Below are 16,383 nucleotides of genomic sequence, written 5' to 3' on the forward strand. Positions count from 1 at the left end.
TATCACTTAAACATGATCCACTTATATGTCTCCACATACATTTTAGGTTACAAAAGATAACCTTAGATGTTAGTTTATTGGTTTTGTGGGTTAATGCAACTAAATGTCAAATAAAATAAAACATTTTATTTTATTAGATAAATAAAAAGTTTATATAATATATACAATTACAAATTACAAGACCACGAGATTTAGGACATCAACCCCAACATCATCTACTAATGATGGATTGAATATCTCCTTGTTTGTATTGAGTTTAATTGTTTATTTTGCCAAAACAAACATTCTAAAAGTACTTCGCTCGAAAATCAAGTGTAATTGCAATGTCATGGTGTCCCACCGGTACCTCTTACTTGCTAACATGTGCTAAAGACAACAGAACTATCTGCTGAGACACTATTTCTAGAGATGTAAGCTCTGTTATAGTTCTTTTATGTTCTACTTTTTGTTATTCTATACTCCATCAATGCTTATTATTAGGTACTTGAACGTAAGCATCAACCAGGAAACTACTCTTACTTTGTTTTCCCCAATGCAAATTGTGTGCGAATTGCCTACTAGTACCAATTGGAACTTTGATGTACACTGGTATCCTAGGATTCCTTATGTTATATCAGCCTTTTCATTTGATGGGAAGATTGGCTTATATAATATTGAGGTACATCCATTTTGAAGCTTCTTGATACTTTGCAAAGGTTTTTACTTTGGGGCAGGTTTCCTTACAATTCTATCCATATAATTAATATTTTAGATAATGACTTTTGGGAGTGTTCTATGATCTTCTTCCCCTTCCTTTTTTGATAAGAAACTGTTTTCAATGGTAGAAAGAAATATCCAAAGATGATTGATTTATATTAAATACTTTATGGAAAATGAAGTAGATATTTCTATTGGGAATATTTTGATGGATAAGAGAGTTTGATTAATAGTCATTGTGTAAACTTGTAATGGGGGTTTAGGAATGATAAAATTTTCAACTTCCTAGGCTAAATATTATAAAAATATTTTTTCGATATATAGAAGTGAAGTATGTAATTAGTCGCTCTTTTTTGTGAAACTAAATCATAGTTATTCATATTTGTGTGATTTCTTTTTCCATGTCTGAAAACTTTTCATGTATCAAGTTCAAGTTCTATTTTATTTGCTAAAATCTGGTAGCTGTCATGAAATATAATATAACCTTAGTACATTTATTTTGTTGTTCTTTCCTTCACCGGTGTGCAATATCATTGAGAGCACCAAAGTGGTATAAACGTCTAGTTGGTGCCTCTTTTGGCTTTGGAGGGAAGGTAGTATCTTTCGTTGGTACCTTGTGTTGGAATTACAAAGGGTAAAACCTTTGTTATATTCTTATATTGATGTGTAGAGTCATACTCTAAAATTTCATTTCGTTTTTTTACTAGGTTTTGCAAGAATCCATTTGAGCAATGAAGCCATATTGGAGCAATAGGACTTTTTGTAGGTTTGGTAGCAAAATTTTGGTTGAAATGTACTTATTTAAATAGCTTGTTGGTACCAAAACATGTATGTTCATTCCTTCATTTTAGAAACCCTTTACCAACAATTGTATAGATATTACAAAGTGTATGTTAACGTATATATATTAAAGCGTTCTCGGTTTCTTTCCATGTTAGTGTGTTGTATAGTATTTTATGATTGAATTGGTCTGTCTAATGACAGAACGACAAGAAAAACAAGGATTAAAAAAATAGGGGAATAAAAACATGGATAAAAATAAAATTATGACATTTGAATTTTAAAAAACAAGTTGCCATGGAAAAGGTATTCTTGACAGTTAATCATTGTCATAAATTATAAATAATGACATTTATTATCTGCCATAAAAGATAAATAATGACAGTTATTATCTATCATAAATTATAAATAATGATAGTTATTATCTATTATAAAATATAAATAATGAGAGTGATTATCTGTCATCAATAAGTGATTCATGACATTTATTTTCTGTCATGGAAAATACCTTTCATGACAATTTTTCGAACTATTATAAAATACTTTCCATGACTGCTGAAACAATGACTGCAAATAACTATCATAAACTCTTACTATGACATCATTTAACTATCATTGTAGGCCCTTTTCTAGTAGTAACTTAAGATTGATCGAAAATTTCATGTCACATATTAGTAACTTGTCCTAAGCTATCAATTCTATCAATCTAATAGTTTTTAAAATAATCAAATAAATGAAAATTCATCTTAATTAATTAAGAAAATAGATCAATCCCATGAAATAACATTAATCAAAATCCACAAGTTTTACATGAAGAAATAATCAAATCGATTAAACTAGAATTCTAAGCTCACTTCCCCATAACCAATAAGAAAGCATTCTTAGAATACATCTTAATTACATAATTGAAATAAAGAAGGAATAAAGAAAATTACCGATAGGAAGATAGAAGGAGTGGATGAAAGAGATGAATGGAATGGTCTTCATGAAAACTTGCGCCATCAATTCTCCCTTAAACCCACCAATAAGTGCCAAGGCTCGAGCTTAGTGTTTCCCACCTTGAAAATCTATGCCCAAGGGTTCTCCATGGTGAAAATCAACTAAATTCTCGATAATCCTCACCAAAAATCGACGGGCTTTTGTTCATAAAATTGTCAGGGCATCACGAGACCTTGAACATGCACGGTGGTTTTTGGCACCTTATCGAAGATAACATTATGCATAGTGTTGTGCATATGATTTAGGAATGCAGAGCGTTGCAATTCTTGACCTTGATGTAGCCTTCTAGAAAAAACATCGGGCAAGCGCCACGGTGTCAAACTCTAATGCTAGCTCCAATGTCTCGTTTTTTTTACTAATTTATCTATTTTATCAACAAAATCATCCCAAATTGCTAGGAGGTGTCAATTCCTCATTTACCTGCAAAAATAAAGCATTAAATACCTAAGACTAAAAGGGTTAGAAAAATAGCTTTTTTTTTAGAAGATATCAAGTACCAAGGTCCATCAAACTTGGAGATGAAGCATCAAGGAGAATCACAAACTTGAATTTGAAGAAACATGAGGAAGTCATCTAAACTTGCTAATAAGTTTTAAGCAGTCTTTAGCTTGTTAACCGGCTTGGAGGTCTCTAGCTTGTTGATTACCTTAGATCGACTTTTGACTTGTTGATTGACTTGGATCAACCTTAGGCTCGTTAATCCGTTTGTATTGGCCTTTAGCTTGTTGATTAGGTTGGATTGACTCCTAGCTTGTTAAGATCCTCTTATTTTGTAAGACCCAAAGTTAAGACCCGTAGATAAGATAAGAAGTAAAAGGTTAAGCGACTTTTGGGTGGACTATGCGAGAAGAGGTTTGTTAGTTCCCGAAAAAGGTTATTCCATAAGATCACTTTTAAAAGGTTAAGCGATTAGAGTTTTTTGTGAAATGGAACTTGGCGAGAAGAAACATGGAAACTTCTCATAAATTTCCTAAATTTACATAATGGGTCACGTGTAAAGTTTAAGTTAATTAAGCATGATTGAGTTAAACATCAAGTTTACACGTGTACCACTAAGAAGTTGAAGCTGACGACTTATTATGGATTTAAGGATGACTAAGCTATTTTAAGACTAGTATAAATAGAGGACGAGATTAGAATGTTAAGTGTTGTTATTCTTAAAGTTTAAAGAGGAAAAGACAAAGTTTGGAAGTTCTGCTGCTAGACTACGAAATAAGCGGAAGAAGAAAGGCATTTCGAGTTTAGTTCATAAAGTGTTGTGAGTATTTTTTTAAAAATATTTAAATGATTTCAAGCCTTCTTTACTAAAGTGTTTAATGATTTGAAGTGATGATTTCAATACAAATGTTTCTAAAGAGATTTCAAAGTAAAGTCTGTTTTATGTTTATAAAAGCATGTTTATTGTGTTCTAAAGCATGTTTTGTGTTTCAATGATTATGAAATGGTGTTTAAACCATTAGTATACTTCCTATAAATGAGCTGACTGTTATGTGTACATAAGAGTAAAAGCAACCATGTAAAAAAGGACTACATTGTGGAGTGAAGCTGGCCAATGTAGTTTAAACGCGGGATGATGCGTCTTTGCGTAAAGAATGATTCGAGATTCTTCGTGAAATGAATGGCTTGACTAATGTGTGATATGTGAAATGTATATTGATGTGATATGCAGAATGATATGTTTATATAAGAAATGAATTTATGTGACTTGATATGTTTGGTGAAATGATGTCTACAAAAGGTATTTCAAGAAAATGTTACTTAAAACCTCACTAAGTTTGTTGACTTACGTTTTAAAGTTTAATCTTCTAGGAATTAGGCATTAAAGCCAAGTTAGGAAAGTTGAAGGGGTTGCTAGGCTACAAGCTTACCAAGGCGTTTTACTTTCTAAGTTTAAAGACGTGTGTTATTGTATTATGTTGTATCATACTATAAAATGCTTTGTTTGGGTTTAATAAAAGATTTTATTCATTATCTTTTTGTGTGAAGTATTCTTATCGCCTAAAAGTATAATTTCTAAGTTTTTGTTTAAGAGGCTAGGCGATTAAGCAACGCTCAAGGACCTCAAGAATGAGTGTCTTTGACGTTTAAACACGTCAAAGATTCTCAAAGTCATACCACATCTCGCATGGCAATTTAGGTCTTGTACGGGGTGGGGTGTGACATATTCTCTATTTATTATGTGCTTTTGATTTGAGGAAGTAGAATGTGTGGATGCTCTTGAAGTTATAGTCATGGAAGAATATTTATATCTCTAAAGAACTTCAGTCTTCAATTGTGGTAATGTTCTAATTATTAGGAAGAATTCGCTCTAGGCCTTTTCGACTGCAGAATTTCCGACTTCTTCAAATGAATAAAAACCTTATATATATAGACTTTTCCAATGGCTTTGTGTTTTTAGACTTAGGCTTGGTCGGTTCATGAACCTGACCCTTGGGCCCAACTATGTGGATTTTTGTTTTATCTTGCATTTGAACTAAATAAAGCCTAGGGTTGACAAGAAGAATAGCAAAATAGAAGGTTTACTTTTGATAAATGGTAAATTTTTATTTAAATTGATAAAATAACAAAATAAAAAAATGAAAAAAATAATTGCGGGAATAATGTCTTAAATGTCCCTACCTAACTGAAAAAATCGAATCCTAAATACAATTATTCAAGAATCTACAAATACCCTATAATTGAAATCAAACTCCCAACACACAATTAACACATCAATCATACTTCCATCAGTTGCAGAAACTATTGGAACTTCCAGCTTGTCTTCTTCAAACCTTTTAAAGTATTCATACTTGGATTTTCTTCTTGTCGGCTCAACTGGAGACTTTGGGATTTCCATCTTCCTTATAGCTAAACCCGTAAAAGTCGACTAAACCCGACTTCAACAAACATCGAAACGTTAGAACCTGTTGCAAACTCTGACTGGAAGCTCCTCGTTTCCTTCTTCCATTTCTTCTTATCTTAGTATAAGATTTTTCATAAGAAAGAGAAAGGTAACTTCAAGATCAAGAGTCGTAAGATCTCTTTTCTTCCAGTTCTTGTCCACTCCACGGTTTTCCTTTGCTTAAGACATTCGTTCAGTAGAAAGACTAGTATTTCAGCAGCAACCTCCTAAGCGGCGGACTCCTTTCTTTTCGAATGGCAGATGGAAGTGCGATGCAGAAAGCTGATTAACTGGAGACTTTGGATTTTCTTCTTGTCAACTCCTCTAACTTGAGACCCTGGGATTTTCGTCTTTCTCATGGCTAAACCCATGAAAGTTGACTAAACTCGACTCCAATAAACGTCAAAACGTTAGAACCCGTCGTAAATCCACGACCAACGCAGACATCGTAAAATGCTACTTAAAAAAGCATGTTGTCGCTGACGTCGAAATTTCAACGTCTTCCTCTGACGGCTAAAGTAACCTCTAATGGCTCTAAAACCACGGTTAAACCAATCGTTAAACCCATCACGAAGCTGTTGAAACGAACATCGAAGCTCCTGTAAATAGCCCTAAAACCGTCAGCTTGTGTCCGCCTCAAAATTCACGACTAAACCTCTAACATCTTCCTCTCCAATGACCAATGTCTCTCTTTCCGTTTGAATCCCAAAAATCGTCACACCATACTCTTTTCTATCAATCTTTTTTGCTTGAAAAAACACTCTCTCTACTGTGGTTTCAGTTTGCGGCTGCCCCCTCTTTCTATTCGTCCTGCTTCTTTTCTCTTTTCTAATTTAATTTAAAAGACATAAGGAAGAAGATTCAATTAATTGGAAAAACGCCATTGAAGTATATTTAAGTTCATTTAAGAAATTGTAATAATTATCAATATTATTAATAAATTGTTTAAATTATCAAACCTCATAATATTGTAGTTATATTTGTCATTATTATAGGAGAGATTGCTACAATCTTGTCTAGCTACAAAATAGCATATTTAGTTAAGATTTACCAAATTTGAAAGTTGTTTGCAAAATACAGTGTCTTCGTGCTATTTTCAATATCTTGTCTCAATTTTTGAGCTATTCAAATTCACGGTATTTGAAATATATGATTATCCTATACCCAGTGGAATGATACTATATCATGATGACTAAATTTTTTACCTTTTTATGTGTACATCCCAAATCTATTATTTATAACATCATTCATACTCGACATATATTATGTTTAAGAAATCTTAATTCTATTGGTTATTATAAAGTTTAGTTAGCTAAACAACCGTGATTATGATTCAATGACATTGTTTATGAAATCGTCGGTCTTATTGTTGGTTTTGTAATAAACCGATCTTCATGTTGTGTTTTTTGGATTACAAAAGTATATGATTAAATGAGCAAATAAATATAGATATATGAAAATGTGATCGTGCTATAGAATGAATAGTTTATCACATTATTTAAAAGCATAAAACTACAATGTAATTGTGTGAGCAACATATGCTACATTCTGTCAGATATTGTGGAATTAATCTCAAAAGAATAATATTGTCATGTAGTATGTACAAATAGAATGTAACTCTATAGAAAATCAACTTAATCAAATCCGCTCAATTTAACCAATAAATTGATTTTGTTAAATTAAAAAAATTGAAGTTGTTATTAAATTGGCAAAAATAATTGACAATCGTAATTAGCATTATTTGTAGGGAAGGATCTAAAATTTGAATTCAAATTGTTATTAAATTGGCAAGATTATTTCAAAATGTTTACTGAGTAGTGCAACTGATCAGAGAATAAACTATTAGATTGGCAAAATTATTTCAAAATGTGTGAAAATAATTAACTGAAAAGTATTATGCTAAAATATTATTAAATTAGCAATATTTAATTTTTAGCACAATTGTAGGCATAATCAATTTGAATCATCCATAACGTTGTATATTAAATTATTATTTCATAAATAATGCAAGATAATGAAGAATAATGAAGAAGCTATCAGTTATCTTTAAAATCTGAATTGTTATTTTTAGCATTTGAATCATCCAATCAACTTGTTAATCTGTAGCATCATGTTAGGGATAATGTATAAAATTTGAAGTCAAAATAACAATGGTGTATTATGTATTATTTATGAAATTATTGTTAAATTAGGAGAATTTGGGGGATGAAGATGTTATAAATGAAGTTTGTTATTTTAGCATTATTTTAGGGATGATAATCTAACTCAAATTTAAGTTTGGTATCTTTAGAATAATTTTAGGGATTCAAACTAACGATTTAAAATTAACTTGTGAAAATTGGATTTAAAAATAAGGTTAAAAATTGATATTAAAACTAACTATTTTAGAATGAGATATATAATTCTAAACTCAAAACATTAATAAATATCAATTATGTATTATGTCTTATTTATATCTATTTTTTGATAAATAGTTTGAAGAATAAAAGTTGCGAAATAATTGAATTTATCTTTGGTGTTATTTTAGAAATACGAGGTAAAATTTGAACTCAAATTGACGATTTTATGGGATGATATAAAATGTAGATTCAAATTGTTATTAAAAAATTGTAATATGTATTATTTAATAATTTTTTGATAAATAATATGAAATATAAAAATTGTGAATTAATTGATTTAAATTCTAATAATTAGGGGATGTTGAAACGAAAGTCATATCTTTAGGGAATGTTGGTGCAATCTTCTGTAGCAAGAGAATATTTTTTATGTGTTTACAAATATTCGTACTCTATGATATTTTGTTTGATTTTTTAATCTATACAAATATTCGTATAGAAGGAATTGTTCTTTGTAAAGTGGTATATTTAGGCAAAAAAAAAAGTTAAAAACAAATATGCAGCAGGTAGTTTTTCCATAAATCAAAATATTTTGCCATTTGCTATTTTTCTATTTGCTATCCAATATTTTGCTATTTGACGGTTTTCACTAAAGCCTATAATTGAGTTCAATTGTACTTTTAGCCCGAACAATAATCTCTAATTAGACCAAAAAAATTAACATAATTCGACAATAAGGGCGAAATCAGTTGAATTCATTTGGACGGACTAGTTCTTGTCTTCAATTTTAATATGGGACACGTGTCAATCATTAATTAGTCCATAATTAAATTGTTTGTAATTCTGCCATTAATTTGGCAAATGGCGTGATAATTTATGATCGATTCAAAATTTCTCATTCAACAATAATGATACAAAATTAAGAATGATATATTTCCAAAAAGAAAAACGTTATTCTAAAAATAATCATATTTTGCAACATTTCCTAAAATCTTTTAAATTTACATAATATCAATATGTTTACCATTGCTGGCTTCATGGTTGGTCACGCCAATATCTAGATTTTTGGAAAATTCTATAAATAGCACAAGTTAAAAAATAATCTTAAAATGTAGCATAAGAATCAAATATTTGTAAAAATAGTAAATGTCCACCGGCCAGTTGGGAAAAGTTTTTAGAATGTCAAGTCTACCCATCATTATAAGGTAAAGTTTTTCCCATCGCTGATAGTACGTTGTTAGTGATAGCTTTTATCATTAATCTCATGTTCAAAGAGATGGATTCTTTTATTGATAACCACCATATGAGAAATATTAAGTGATGTCGACTATAGAACTTATGATACATATATCGAATTTCTTACAAAGTTGATAAACATTTATAAACAATTAACATATCCACAAACGTTCTTCTAAAATCAAGAAGTAGACAAACTTGGTTATCATTGATAGAAATTATTAATGATTATCAACAATAGAAGTTACAAGTGATTAGCTAGAAGGTAGATGTGTAGAAAAGAAGTCAATGTGAAGGATGAAAAAACGAACAGCTAAAATTAGAAGCTATTAGCGATAGCCAATCTATAATAGCTGCTATCAATGGTTATCACTGGTAGCAACTATCAGTAGTAACTTATGATTTGAAAAATTGGTATTTCCAATGAAGTTATGCTATGTCCCTAATAATTTTTTGTGTTGTGCTATAAATTATATTCAAACTATATTAAAATGATTCTATATTTTTTAGAAAGATTTAAAAATGTAGCCTAATTAAGAAATAATATTTCACAAATATCATAATATGTAAATATATTGCATAAATAGATTTCTATAAAAATTCAAAGACAAATGTCACATCATCTCTCTTATTAAATAAATATTAATAAACAATCTATCAAAATCACTATATACAATTTTTTAATAAGAAAAATTGTATTGGGTGATGCTATGAGAATATATTTTAGCAATAATGGCGCTAGCCTTTTCAATTTTACATATATACCAAGTTTTAATTTTGGTTGATATTTTTTATTTTCAACTTTTCATTACTCCAAAATTGCCCTCTTCTTATTTTTCATCCTTCTTCCTTTCCTTTTCTTTTTCTTTCTTTTAGTTTTCTCCTTTTCGTTGCTTCTCTTTTTCTCATCTCCTCATTTTCTTCAACTATTCTTTACTGTACTTGTTCACGGCTTCTCACTACAACAAATATGACTTTCCATAGCATCCAATTATGACATTTCTTTCATTCAAGCTGTAAAAGGAAAAGGCACCATGAGTTAATTAAATAAATAAAAAACCTGCCCTCGAACAAAAAATAATTTCCATATCCTCCAAAATTTCAATTCCCTCTCTCCCAAAATTAATTTCAATCTTTTCCTCCAAAATTCTGATTCCCCTCCTCAAAACTAATTTCAAATCTTTAATTCTTTTAAACTCTAGCAACAGAAAAAAATAGAGAACTCCTAGCTCCCTCTCTCTTGCGTCTCCCACCTTATCTTTTTTCACCATCGGCTTTGATGTTTGACCAACTAAACAATCATTGGAAATGCAAGTTATTATGGCCTTTTAGGTAGAACAATGGAACCAAAACACATGATAAATATGTCAAAACGCATAGCTTCTAGTGTAAATTCATAAATATTAGAGAATATAACTTACATAAGTCCCCATGCCTGTTTTACTTTACTTTCAGTGTTTTATCCTAGGATTTTGGATAAAAGAAGACAGTGAATTGCAAAGGAGCGCATGCAACGACTATGCAAAAGGAACCTTGTTTAGCGAACATCTCTAGGTGAGGAACGATGTTATCACACATGGAAAGTTCATTAGAAGACAAGAATGATAGTTGGAGTTGATGTGCATTGACAAAGATTACAATCGGCACTAATATGATTAAAAGAATAGAAGTTTCTCGCCAAAAGTTACCTATAAAAGGACTCCATCTTTACCAAGCAACGTGTGCCTGAATGGGCCAAACCTTAGAGAGTGGGTGAAAAGGACTAGCTTTTTCATCATTTGTAAAGGCATTCTTCTTCTTCTCCAATCAGTTTCTAAGTGAGCACTTAAGGACAAATTAGAGAAGATTCTACCTTTCTCATTTCTCCTTACTTGTAATATTCCTTTACTTTACTCTCCACTTTTATATTTATTTGTAATGTAAAGTGTTCATGTTATATAGTGGTCTAAGGCCTACGTTCTTTAATACATTACATTTTTATACCTTTTTCAATCCAACATTTCTTTATTGTTCATTTATCAATGTGCTATCAGTAGCTTAGCCTTGTGATAAGTTCTTGTTAAGAAGTCTAGCTTGTAAGGTCTACTGTGTTAGTTGAGCTTTACTCATCGCTTGACCAGTGTCTATCGCCAACTACTCGAGATAACAAGTAGCATGGATACGACTAATGCACGTAAAGAGGAATTTGAAGACAATCTACAGTTTGTGATTAAACCTCCATCACTTGTGTCCCAAAAAGAGAACAAGTGTGGTGACTTGGCAACAGAAGGTGACCACCATTCTTTGATCAGACACATCTCCTCCTCCTCCGACGTCGTCAACGACCTTCTTTTCAGTCATGTCTCTGAAGTTACTCAACCGACATTCACTCAGCACTATGCATCGCCAACATCACCATATTTCTTTTATCTGATACCACCAATAGTTTTTGCGACTCTCTCGGATGTGTAGATTCAGATTCGCTTAATCGTCTTCTTGATTGACACTAGTATGACAGTCAAGCTCAAGCTCAATTTCACGATTCTTTGCTAGGTTTGTTTTCGGCCATCGGAGGACTAAGATTCGACCTTCCATGCGTGGATACTTAGTGAGTTCCTCTTTATATTTGATGAAGCAATTTTCATTTCGTGTTAAAGATGCTGTGAATTCCACCTATCAAATCTCTAGAGTGTTTCTGCTTCTACTTCACCGCTATCTGATCAAATCATCCCCCCACACAAGTACAATTTCAATCCTTTCAATAAGTTCTTTGAGTTGAAACCGATTAACATTGGAAATATTGGGAAAACATTTGGTGGCCACTATCAATTGTTTATTTCCTAATTCTCCTTTTCCCCATTTTCTCTATGAGATGAGAGCTTCTTTGATGAATGAAAATAAAAATGATGTATATATATTATATGTATTAGTTGACTAATACACTTATTAAATGTTTTTTATTTGTTTTTCAAAGTTGTTGCAGTTCATTGTTGTTATGGTTAAGCTTACAGTAATTGTTTTTCATAGTGGTCAGTGGGATGAACAATAGAGCTATGTCTATTACAAAACAAATTGTATTTTGGTTGATGGATTGATATCACCGTTTGATTCTTCTGTGAACTTGATACGTACTGAAATTCAGGTTGAGTCATGTACTGAACTTTAAGTTTTTTTTTTTTCTTATAGGTAGTAATGGTGTTTAGCATGTTCTTAAGATTGTTGAAGATAAAGATGTGACTTGGTTCTTGACATTGGTTAAAGATCAATCTACCCAATGCATTTAGTTTCTCATTTTGTAGATATAGTTTTAGATGTTTTAATTGGTTCTTCTTCTTCTTCCATAGTTGAGGCTGATTTGAGAGGTGAATTAACAATTTTTAGAGATGTTTAAATTACCAATATTAAGGAAAAGTTGGTTTTTAAGGAGAAGGATTTGCTTTGTAGTAAAGAAATTTTGCTGGACTCGTTCCTCTCTATATCTGTCAACACCAATTTTGAGTTTCAGACCTTGAGATCTAATTCATGATCTATTAATTGGGATGTAATGAATATGGTTGTCTTTGTTTTGTTAGAGCTTATATTTATTAGTTTTGGATCAGTTATGTATATCAATATTGTAATGTACATATTTTATATATATATATATATATTAGTGGGTAGATATACTTATTACATGATTTTTATTTTTTAAAATTTGTGTAATGTATTTTAGTATTAATAAGTGTATGAATGATATAATTTAGTGTATGAAACATATAATATGAATCAAAGTGTACTAGTGAAGTATATTAAGTGTATCAAGTGTACATAATCAATCGAGTGTAATAGTAAACATAGAAAGCGTACCAACAATACATCAAGGATATCAAACACATCTAGTCTATTAAATTTGTCAAGTGTATCGGTTAAGTATAAAATGTTTATCAATAGTGTATTAAGTGTATCAAACTTATTAAGTGTATTAAACTCATCAAGGGTATGAACAAAACACAAGTGTATATGAACAAATCATATAACAAGTGCATCGACAATACAACAAACGCTAGAAGAAATCTGGCCTTTAATGTTGGGTGAAAAAAATGAAAAATGAGCTTTAGCGTCGGTTTTCAAAAGGCAAATGTTTAATGTCAATTTTAAACTGACATTAAAGATAGAACATCAATGTCGGTTTAAAACTGACATTAAACATCCTACTTTTTTAAAACAGACATTAAAAGACTTTTTTATTTAATTTTTTATTTTTCCTAATTTTGTAAAAAAGCTTTCTTTCTTACTTTACTATTTTCCCCTTTCTTACTTTACTATTTTCCCATTTCTTACTTTACTCTTTTCCCTTTTTTCTCTACCATCAACACGAAAGAAACACCAAAAACCTCAACCTCATTTTTCTCCATCTCCACATGGCCGACCACACAAAATGACCTTTCTTCTCATTGACGGTGACCCACAACGTTTCAGCCAGCCACTGAAGGGAACTTTTCGTCCGACCACGACACTTTTCTGCTATATGCTTTTCGGACGGTGACGTTTAAGCTAAGCAGAAGCTATACGCGTTTAGGGCGACCCATGGCGATTTGGTTATGCAAATCAAAAGATCAAATTTTCCAAACCATTTCTTCTTTGGAACTTCCACATCTTTTTACCAGGTACACTCTTCATCTCCTTCAATTCTTCTATTTCTTGGTTTGAATTTTTCTCTAGGACTTCAACTTCAAAATTTTGTGTTTGCAGATTGAAGGGGGTTATGTTGAAGATGGAAGGAGAAAAAGTAATTGGGATATTTTTTTCTCATATTACAAGTTAAACCCACTTTATAATTTCTCATTTTGATAGAAACCCAGTTCTTCGATTTGCCTAAAAAAGTTTTCGTGGAATTTGGAGGTAAAATTAAGAACAATGACACAGGAGATTTGACCGACAATCACTACCACCGGTTTATGGTACTCTCTATTTCTGTAGCATTCTGATGAAAAAGAAAACGGGAGGAGTTTTTAAGATGATTTTTGGTGTTTGATTTTGGAAGAAAGATATTGAACTGATGGGTTGTTCTATGGTGATGAATGCTTATCGGTTGTCCATTTCTTGGACCCAGTAAGTTCTCCTTCTTTACATTTTCTTTTTCTTCCTTAAAAGTCAATTATATATATATATAAATTTAGAGGGTGTTTTATTGAAACAGAAAAAACTAATCAATAAAATTTTTTGAAAGTCATATCCTCATCACCACCCTAATGTTTATGTGGACTTTAACTAGGTAGATTGATCATCAGAATTCAGCTTGCACATATGTTGAAGCATCTCCAGTTGTTGTATGAAGAGTACATTCAGTTTCCAACCACTATTCATATTCAAAATATTTTCTTTCAATAAATATGGGAAATAAAGGTTGTCACCTTACCTTATCATGTAGCTTTTGTTGATTATTCATTTTTTTCAGCAAACTCATCTAGTTCAAGCTCTGCTTCATCACAACCCATCTCTTCCCCATCATTTTTTTCAGCACAATTTCAATTAATCTATAAGCTATAGTTCAGTAAAAAGAACAAGAAGAGTTCAGAATAAATCAAAGGGAAGAAGACAAACGCACACATACAAATACATTTGCTGGTAAAAATGAGCTCCCTCTATGCTATCATCAGATTGTCAATTCATATAATGAGTTGAATGACAGTTTTCAGCTCTTGCATTTTGTTATTATTATTTTTTTTTAATCATTTTATTTGGCTAGAGAGGTGTTGTTCAAAATAGAAAAATGACTTGTGTTGTGACAAACTTGTAGAAATGAACCATGAGCTCGTGATCATTCTCGTAATCTGAATTCACTTTCCTTAGACAAGATATACCAAATCTTGCATCTGTAGAAGAAACAAAGATCAACACAAGCATAAATGTTCCCTTTGAATATAAAAGATGGCTAATGGCATAAAAATCCAGCAGAAATAGGAATTTTTTATATGTTTTAATTAAAAAAAATGCTAATGCTCCCTTTGATAATGACAAAATAATTGAATTAAACAGCACACTAGAAACAAAATTATCAAACAGAAGAGTTTAAAATTTATAGAATGACTGAGAAACCTTTTAATCAAAAGAGAATGCAGAGCCACTACCAAATAAGATGCTTCACAGGCTAGATCATGAAACTAGAACAAGCAGTTTCATACGAACTTTGGAATATTATTTTGACTACCGTGCTGCTTGCTTTAAATTCGCATGCTTAACAATTACCAGGTATGTACATCAAATTATTTTGATTATTGTGTTGCTGGTTTTAAGTTTCACATTTGTGGTTTCTATTGTGTTACTTGTTGGTTGAGTGCATTGTTATAGATGTCATATTGTCTTCACATCCTATGGTACTTTATGAACTTTTGATGAACTTGATGACATTTTACTTCACTGGTTTTGAGCATTTTATTAAAGATCTTTGTGCTTAAATGTGTATTTGATAATTGTTTACAGCTGATCAACCTTGAGGAAGAGAGATGTAAAGAAGCAAAAACAAGAGTGTTAGAGAATATATGAATTAGAAAGCAAAAGAAGAGACTATAGGTGTTGTTCAACACCTTGATAACATGTGTACCGGTAAACTTGAGGACATGTTAACAAAAAATTTATTGAATATTTAATCTAGACAACATGATATCTATCTCTTGTCAATTTTTTTTTTCTTTTGTCCTCGTTTTTCAGGGGAGGCATCATCATATGCAAGGACTTCTAAGCGGAAGCAAGGATGTGTCCTCTTCTAAAAAGTTGAGAAGCCCCAAATAAATCTTTCAAGCTCTCTTTGCTTTCCTTCTCAGCGTTGCGTAAACTGCTAAATTGTTATAATGTTAATCTTCAAGAAATAGTTATCTTTTAAAAGTTTAAACTTTCATTTGATGCAATTCTTTTATGGAAGGAGCAAAAGCGAGATCTACCTAGAAGGGTTTACTTATAAAACTTATAACACTTTTCTTTTAAGGGTGACAACCTCTCTGCACCAAATACTCATACTTGTTCTCCTTTCGAGACATAAACGATGGAAGTTATCTCGTCAAAGTGAAGTTTGTCTCCAAACTTCTCCTTGCGCGTGTTAGTCATGCTCTTGCTACTTACTCTCTCAAGTAGTTGGCGATATATATTAGCTAAGTGATGATTATAGCTCAATTAACGCAATAAGCTTTATAAGCTAAGCTTCTAATCAAGAACTTATCACAAAATTAAACTACAAGTAACACATTGACAAATGAACAATAAAGAAATGGTAGATTGAAAAGGTATACCCATGCAATGTATCAAAGAATATAGGCCTTGGGCCATTGTACAATATGAATCATATACATTACAAAGAAATATACAAATCGAAAGTAGAGAGAATGACTTTACAAGTTAGGGGAAAGGGAAGTGATAAAATCTTCTCTACTTTGTTTGAAACTCTCACTTACAAATTGACCGAAGAAGAAGAAGATGACTTTTACAGATGGTAGAAAGGCC

General features: G+C 31.3%; 1 long non-coding RNA gene across 2 annotated transcripts; it reads left to right on the forward strand.

The window, feature by feature from the left end:
* Nucleotides 1-13,227: 13,227 nt before the first annotated feature.
* LOC103488615 (uncharacterized) lies at nt 13,228-15,870 on the forward strand. 2 transcript variants are annotated; one of them, XR_001762537.2, is made up of 5 exons: nt 13,234-13,553; nt 13,639-13,998; nt 14,166-15,138; nt 15,370-15,492; nt 15,598-15,870. It is a non-coding gene; the product is annotated as an uncharacterized LOC103488615 (long non-coding RNA). The 2 variants fall into 2 exon arrangements; XR_001762536.2 differs by having other exon boundaries at nt 13,228-13,553; nt 14,166-15,492.
* The last annotated feature ends 513 nt before the right edge of the window (nt 15,871-16,383 follow it).

This window comes from Cucumis melo, chromosome 3 (assembly GCF_025177605.1).
Source record: "Cucumis melo cultivar AY chromosome 3, USDA_Cmelo_AY_1.0, whole genome shotgun sequence".
In the NCBI taxonomy this organism is placed as follows: domain Eukaryota; kingdom Viridiplantae; phylum Streptophyta; class Magnoliopsida; order Cucurbitales; family Cucurbitaceae; genus Cucumis; species Cucumis melo.